This window comes from Ochotona curzoniae, unplaced genomic scaffold (assembly GCF_017591425.1).
Source record: "Ochotona curzoniae isolate NIBS_2020 unplaced genomic scaffold, NIBS_Ocur_1.0 contig_3643, whole genome shotgun sequence".
In the NCBI taxonomy this organism is placed as follows: Eukaryota; Metazoa; Chordata; class Mammalia; order Lagomorpha; family Ochotonidae; genus Ochotona; species Ochotona curzoniae.
Genome location: NW_024465933.1, coordinates 6,526,902 through 6,532,901, shown reverse-complemented (window position 1 = coordinate 6,532,901; position 6,000 = coordinate 6,526,902).

Genomic DNA, 6,000 nt, shown 5'->3' with positions numbered 1-6,000 from the left:
CTGATGTGTCCATGTGTGTGTTTTGTTAAAATATGGCTGTTGGGATGACTACAAACCGAAGGTGTCAGAACTAGAACACCACAGTTGGAAAAGTAAACGTGGCATTGGAGTAGAAGAGAATCACAGGAATGGAGAAGCCGCTGATCCCTACAGGACACGAGTATTGCCCAAGAGTGTGTGCTGGTGGTGGCATCAGGATGCTTGCTCAACCGAGCTGGTCTCTGCAGCTGTCCGTTGCCTGTTTGACCTCATGTGCCCTGTCTTTCCTCACTTGCCTGCCTGGGTTCTCCAGGAATGAGTCTCAATCGCTCACGAGGGAGGGTCGTTAGGGTGAGCTTCCAGCACAGACAGTAGCACTTCTCTGTCTTTCCCGAGATCCCAGTCTGACCCTCTGAGGGCTTCATTCACAATTTCAGCTGCGGATTCTACCATGTGTTGCATAAACCGCTTTTCCAACCTGATTTGAAATATCCAGGAGTTCAAGGATCTTCAGTGTAACATTAATCATGGTACAAAATTAAGAGAGGAACACAAATCCCATCAGCTATGAAAAACCTGTTACATCTGCAGAATGGTGGATTTGTAAAAAGACTTTTTAAAAATTTATTTTAAAAGCACAGTTATTGAAAAAGGAGGAGAAACAAAGAGAATCTTCCATCTGCTGGTTCATTCCCCAAATGGCTGGAATAGCCTGGATGGGGCCAGGCAAGAACCAGGAGCTTTATCCAGGTCTCCCACGTGAGTGCAGATGCCCAAGCACTTGGGCCATCCTTCAGTGCTTTCCTGGACACATTAGCAGGGAGCTGGATCGTAGGTGGAGCAGCCAGCACTCAAACCAGCCCCTCTACTGGACGGACACCTGCATCACAGGCAGGGGCTTAGCCTGCATATCATGACTCTGACAACACAGAATGGTGTTTCTTAGTTATGTGGATTCATATTTCCACCAGTGGGAAGTCCCCACACATTGTTACAGTCAGGACAGCAGCAGAAAGCTGACGCTGGTGGTAATGTATGAGGGAGGAGTCCAGCTAGGTCTGCCACGGAAACCATACAAGTATCTGAAATACTCAACCGTTGTTATCCTGAGAGGAGAATCACAGGGACACTTATCTTCTGCATTATGGAATTATATACAACTGGAATTTTTTTGAGAGATAAGCAGAAAGAGACTTCCTATCCATTGGTTCACTCCCAATGCCCCCAGTGACCTGGTCTGTACCTTGTTAAATCCAGGAGCCAGAAACCAATCCAGTACTCTCACGTGGAGGGCAGGAACCCTGTTATCTGAGCCACTGCTACTGCCTCCCCTGGGTCTGCATTAGCAGGAAGCTGGAGCCAGGGATCCAAGCACCTAACCTGGAATTCCTAGAACAACTGTTACTTTTGTAACTTACACGTCTTGAAAACAAGGATCACTCATTAATATGTAAGATATGCTAGTGTCTCCAATCCTTATAATGCCACGTGGTAGCAGGTGACAGCCAGGGGCACACCCCATCACACCTCTCAGTCCCACCTCCTGACACAGACTGAATAGTTCTGATCAGATATGGGCTGAGGCTAGGCTCTCCCTCAGCTATTTTTCCTAGTGCGCAACTAGTTCTGCAGCTCACCCGGCCTCTACGAGGGTCTAGCTGTGTGCATGTGTGCAATAAACAGACCTGACGCTGATCCTCCAAGAGTGTGTCTCGTGATGTGCCCACGGGGTGCTGCCTCCATGACCTAAGATGCAGTGGAAGCAGGTGTGGAGTCTCCTGAACCAGAAGGTCCCAGCAGGTGCATATTGTTTCCTTCATGTTTAAAGGGGGTATTAAGGGAGAAGGTACACCCAATTTCCTACCCTCCCCAAGTCCCACATGTAGGGTATGCCCTGAGGTTCTTGCTCAAGTGGATTTGATATTTCAACAGTTATGAATCGCTGCCAATCTTGCCACTCCAAGCACTATGAGGTCCTTGAAGAATCCACTGATTGACATAGTCCATCATAGCTGAGATGGTTGGCTGACCTGTTCTATATTCTCTCTTTTCTTCGTTAGGGTTCAGAGTCCAACATTTTGATTGGGGAGATCTCCAAACAAACTTTATCTGAGTTGTACTCAAACCAGATTCTTGTATGTGCTAGCAAGTATAGGGCCCGGCACAGTCCAGATCAGCTGGTGGTTGCAATTCCTGGGTTGGTTGTGTTTTCACTCCCGACTTCCACTGGGACCAATGGGTGTTGCAGTCCAGCCTGGTTCTGCCCAGCACATACTTGGCCCTCACATAAACCAGTGGGAGCTGCAGCCTAGTTGGAGCGACCCGCAATAACCCCCACCAGGCCCGCCCCTACCCTGGTTTGCCAGTATGTGTAGCAGTAATCCAGTCTGTCCCACACCCCATTCCACCCCAGCCCCTGTCCTGGTTTTCGTGCCCTCCCATGGAATTGGTTACCCAAGAGGGATGAGCCCACTATTTCCCTCCCAGGCCTCTCCCACTCCCGGATTGTGCTCTCTCCAGGTAGTTCTGTGGTTTAACTTGACAGACCTAGCCCCCAGTACCAGCTTCTGCCAGCTGATGCTGCAGCTAAGCCCAAACAACCAACTCCCACTCTAATTTTGTTTGCACCAGTAGGAATAATCGGCCCAGCCTGGCTTTTCCCTGATCTAGTCCACATGAGGCACACAGGTGTTGTAGCCCTGCTTAGTCTGGTCTGCCCCCATCCCAGCCCACACTCTCCAGTGGGAGTAGCTGTCCAGCAAAGGAAGCCTCCCTTATTCCCCTTGCCGGCTCGTTCGCCTCCCTTCCTTGTTCTCATGCTTGCTGGTTGGGCGCTGCAGTCCCTTCCGGTACAGGCAACCTCACCTTGGCATTCCGTATTGTGCACTAGTCTTTGTTGCGACCGAACCTGGCTTGACACACACTGTTCTGATGCTTGGAATGCCAGTAGATGACGTGAACAGATTCAGCCTGGTCTTCCCCCGACCCATGCCAATTGTATGCCAGTGGGAAACTTTCCATGGCCTGTTCTGGGCTGTATCCTATCATGTTTCTTGCGCTGACCTGCCGGGTCTGTGTCCTGCCAGAGCAGTTGCCCAGGCTCCTCCATCAGAACTTCTCCCAATGCTAGATTTCACGCTTACCAGTGGGTCCATGAGCCAACCCTACTCAGTCTACCTCCTGTCCTAGCAGGAACAGTGGCTTTTCCTGACTGGCCTTCAACCCAAACTGGTTCTTGCTGTTGGATGTTTCAGCCCAACCATGGTTTGTCCATACCCACATATGGCTCACATATGGCTCAGTAGGGGGTAGAGACCTTGCCTAGTTTGTCCCACATCTATCCCAGTCTTCCATGACACCAGGGGGTGTTGGGGTCCGGCCCAGTTCGGTGCATCCAATCCCAGTCCACACTTGTGCCAAGGGAGACTATAACCGTTTCCAGATCAGAACGTAGCTCCCATTCTAGGTCACACGCCCCTTGGTGGGACCTCAACCCAGCTGGGGTTGTCCCCTAGCTCCCCAACCAGGCCTATTCGCAGCCATAGATCATGCGCATGCCAGTGGTTGCTCTGACTCAGCTTGGCACAGACCCTTACCTGTCCTGACCTTTGCCTTCAACACTGTGGCTTAGCATTCCTGGCTCATGCACACCAGTACGTACAAGAGCCTAGCTCAGCATGACCTGTGCTCCGTCCTGGTCTCTAGTTTTGCTTGTGGGCTAAGGTTTGCTCAGTCCTGTTCGGTCCAGTCTGTTCCATTACTAGTTGACACATTACCCAGCCATTGGAGCTAATTTTCCCAGCTTGTCCAATCCCCAGGCCTGGACCACATGTTCACCAGTGGGAGTTACAATTTGCCAAGGGAGTTTCCCAAGTTGCTCCACTTAATCCACTCCCAGACCCAGTTCTCATACATGCCATTGGGTTTAGGCCAGTGCCCGGCGCAGTCTGGCCTTCCGTTTGGCCTTGTATGAGCTGGTGTGCGTTGCAGCCGGCCCACCCCACACCCTATTCAGAATGCACATTTGGGTGCTGCTGCCCTGACCAGTCCAGACTATTGGGGGTTCCTTTACCTGTGATTGATGGCAGGCTCCATGGTCACATCTAGTCTATCACCACCCCAACTCTTGAGCTAAGCAGTGGGGCTAGAATTTTCACAGGATGTGGCCCACACATCCCTCACAGAATCTACTCCCGGTTATGGTTCTTGAGTGCTAGTTAATGTAATGGCTTGCTTACTGTAACCCTTCTCCTGATCCATCATCATGTCAGGTAACATGATATAATTGTGCAGGACAAGCCCTAAGCCATAGCTTCTGCATGGACTGGTATTTGGTGGTCAGAATTGTTCAGTGATTGCAAGTTTTACAAAGGAAGAGTTACTGCCAATGGGAATCTTTACGAATGCTTCATGTCCTAGAAGCACAATGGGTTCAACCTGGAGCTAACTAAGCAGCGGCTCAAAGAACCAAAACCCAGAGCTCCCCGGCTGGGCGGCCAACAGGCAGAGCCTGGCACCAAATGGCATACTGGCTGCCTGGGGACAGCTTATCACGTGCACATGGTGGCTGTCTTCTGGGACCCAGGCATGAGACACCCCATCCTGAGACCCACCAGCAGCCGGAAGGCTGCTGGAAGTTTAAACTCCCAGGCCCAAGGTCGCGCCCCTCCCCAATCCCATTCACTGCCCAATGTGAGCCGCAGGTGGGCCCTGGACCTGCCCAGCCCTGGAGACCTCCCCCTTGGTGTATTCTCCCCAAAGGGAGCAGCCCTCAGAGCCCAGGCAGGCCCAGGGACAGCTTACCACGTGCACATGGTGGCTGTTGTCTAGGATACAGGCATGAGACACCCCGTTCTGAGACCCACCAGCAGCCAGCTGGGGACAGGCATACATTTAAAAAAATTAGTGATGTCTAGCTCATCAATTCTTTCAGATTATGACTTTGGGATCGAAAGAAAGCAAATCGACGTCAAAATCTAAGTCAAGAGGATTCTCTTTGAATTTTACGTTTCAACTGTGATGCCTGGGGCTGGTGTGGCACAGAAGGTTGAGCCTACACCTGCAGTGTTCTCATGCCAGATGGGTGCCAGTGTGTGTCCTGGCTGCTCCACTTTGGAACCAACTCCCTGCACTTGGGAAAGCAGCAGAACATGGGAGACCCACCTGGGAGACCTGGAGAAGCTCCTGGCTCTTTCCCAGCTCTGGTCTTTGTGGCCATTTTGGGGAATGAACCAGTACATGGAAGATATTTGTTTCTTCTCGCTCTGTAACTCTGCGTTTCAAATAAAGATAAATCTTTCTTGAAAAGAAAAGTAATCCCTTTTTTCACATTTTATTATTATTGCTGTCATTTTATGATACAGTTCCATATTCCCTTATCCCCTCCCCAATTCCCTCCCCCACCCACCTAGTTCCTTTATATCATCACTAATATATAGTTCTTCATACTCAGTCATATGTCCATCTTTTCGGGCATGGACAATGGCAGAGAGTCCTGAGTCCTATTGTCAAAATATAATATAAACTGTTTCACTGTAAGTCCATCTTTGTCTGGAAGCAGAAATGCATACCACACTGCATCCTCACATCTGGATGTTAGTCTCCATTACATGACTACTGTACATTTCCTTAAATGCAAAGTCATGATACAAAATCAACAATAGAAAGAAAAATAGAAATTTACAATGCCATGAAGTTAAATGACATGTTACTAGATATGACCATCTCCATTGCACAACTACTATGCATTCCCTTAAATGAAGAGCCACAAAACAAACTCAGCATCTGAGAGAAAAAAGAAATTAACACTACCAAGAAGTTAAACAGCATGCTATTAAATGTATAATGTGTAGCTGAAGAAGTGAAAATCAAGAACCTTCTTGAAGAAAGTGATGCCACTGCATGGTCTACGAGTCATTGAATGATTTAATCAGAAGAAAGTGTTTTGAAGAGATGAAACCAATAGAAAACAACAAAACCCATGTGATATAGTTTCCGCTGATCTTTGTTGGAGTGTGTCTC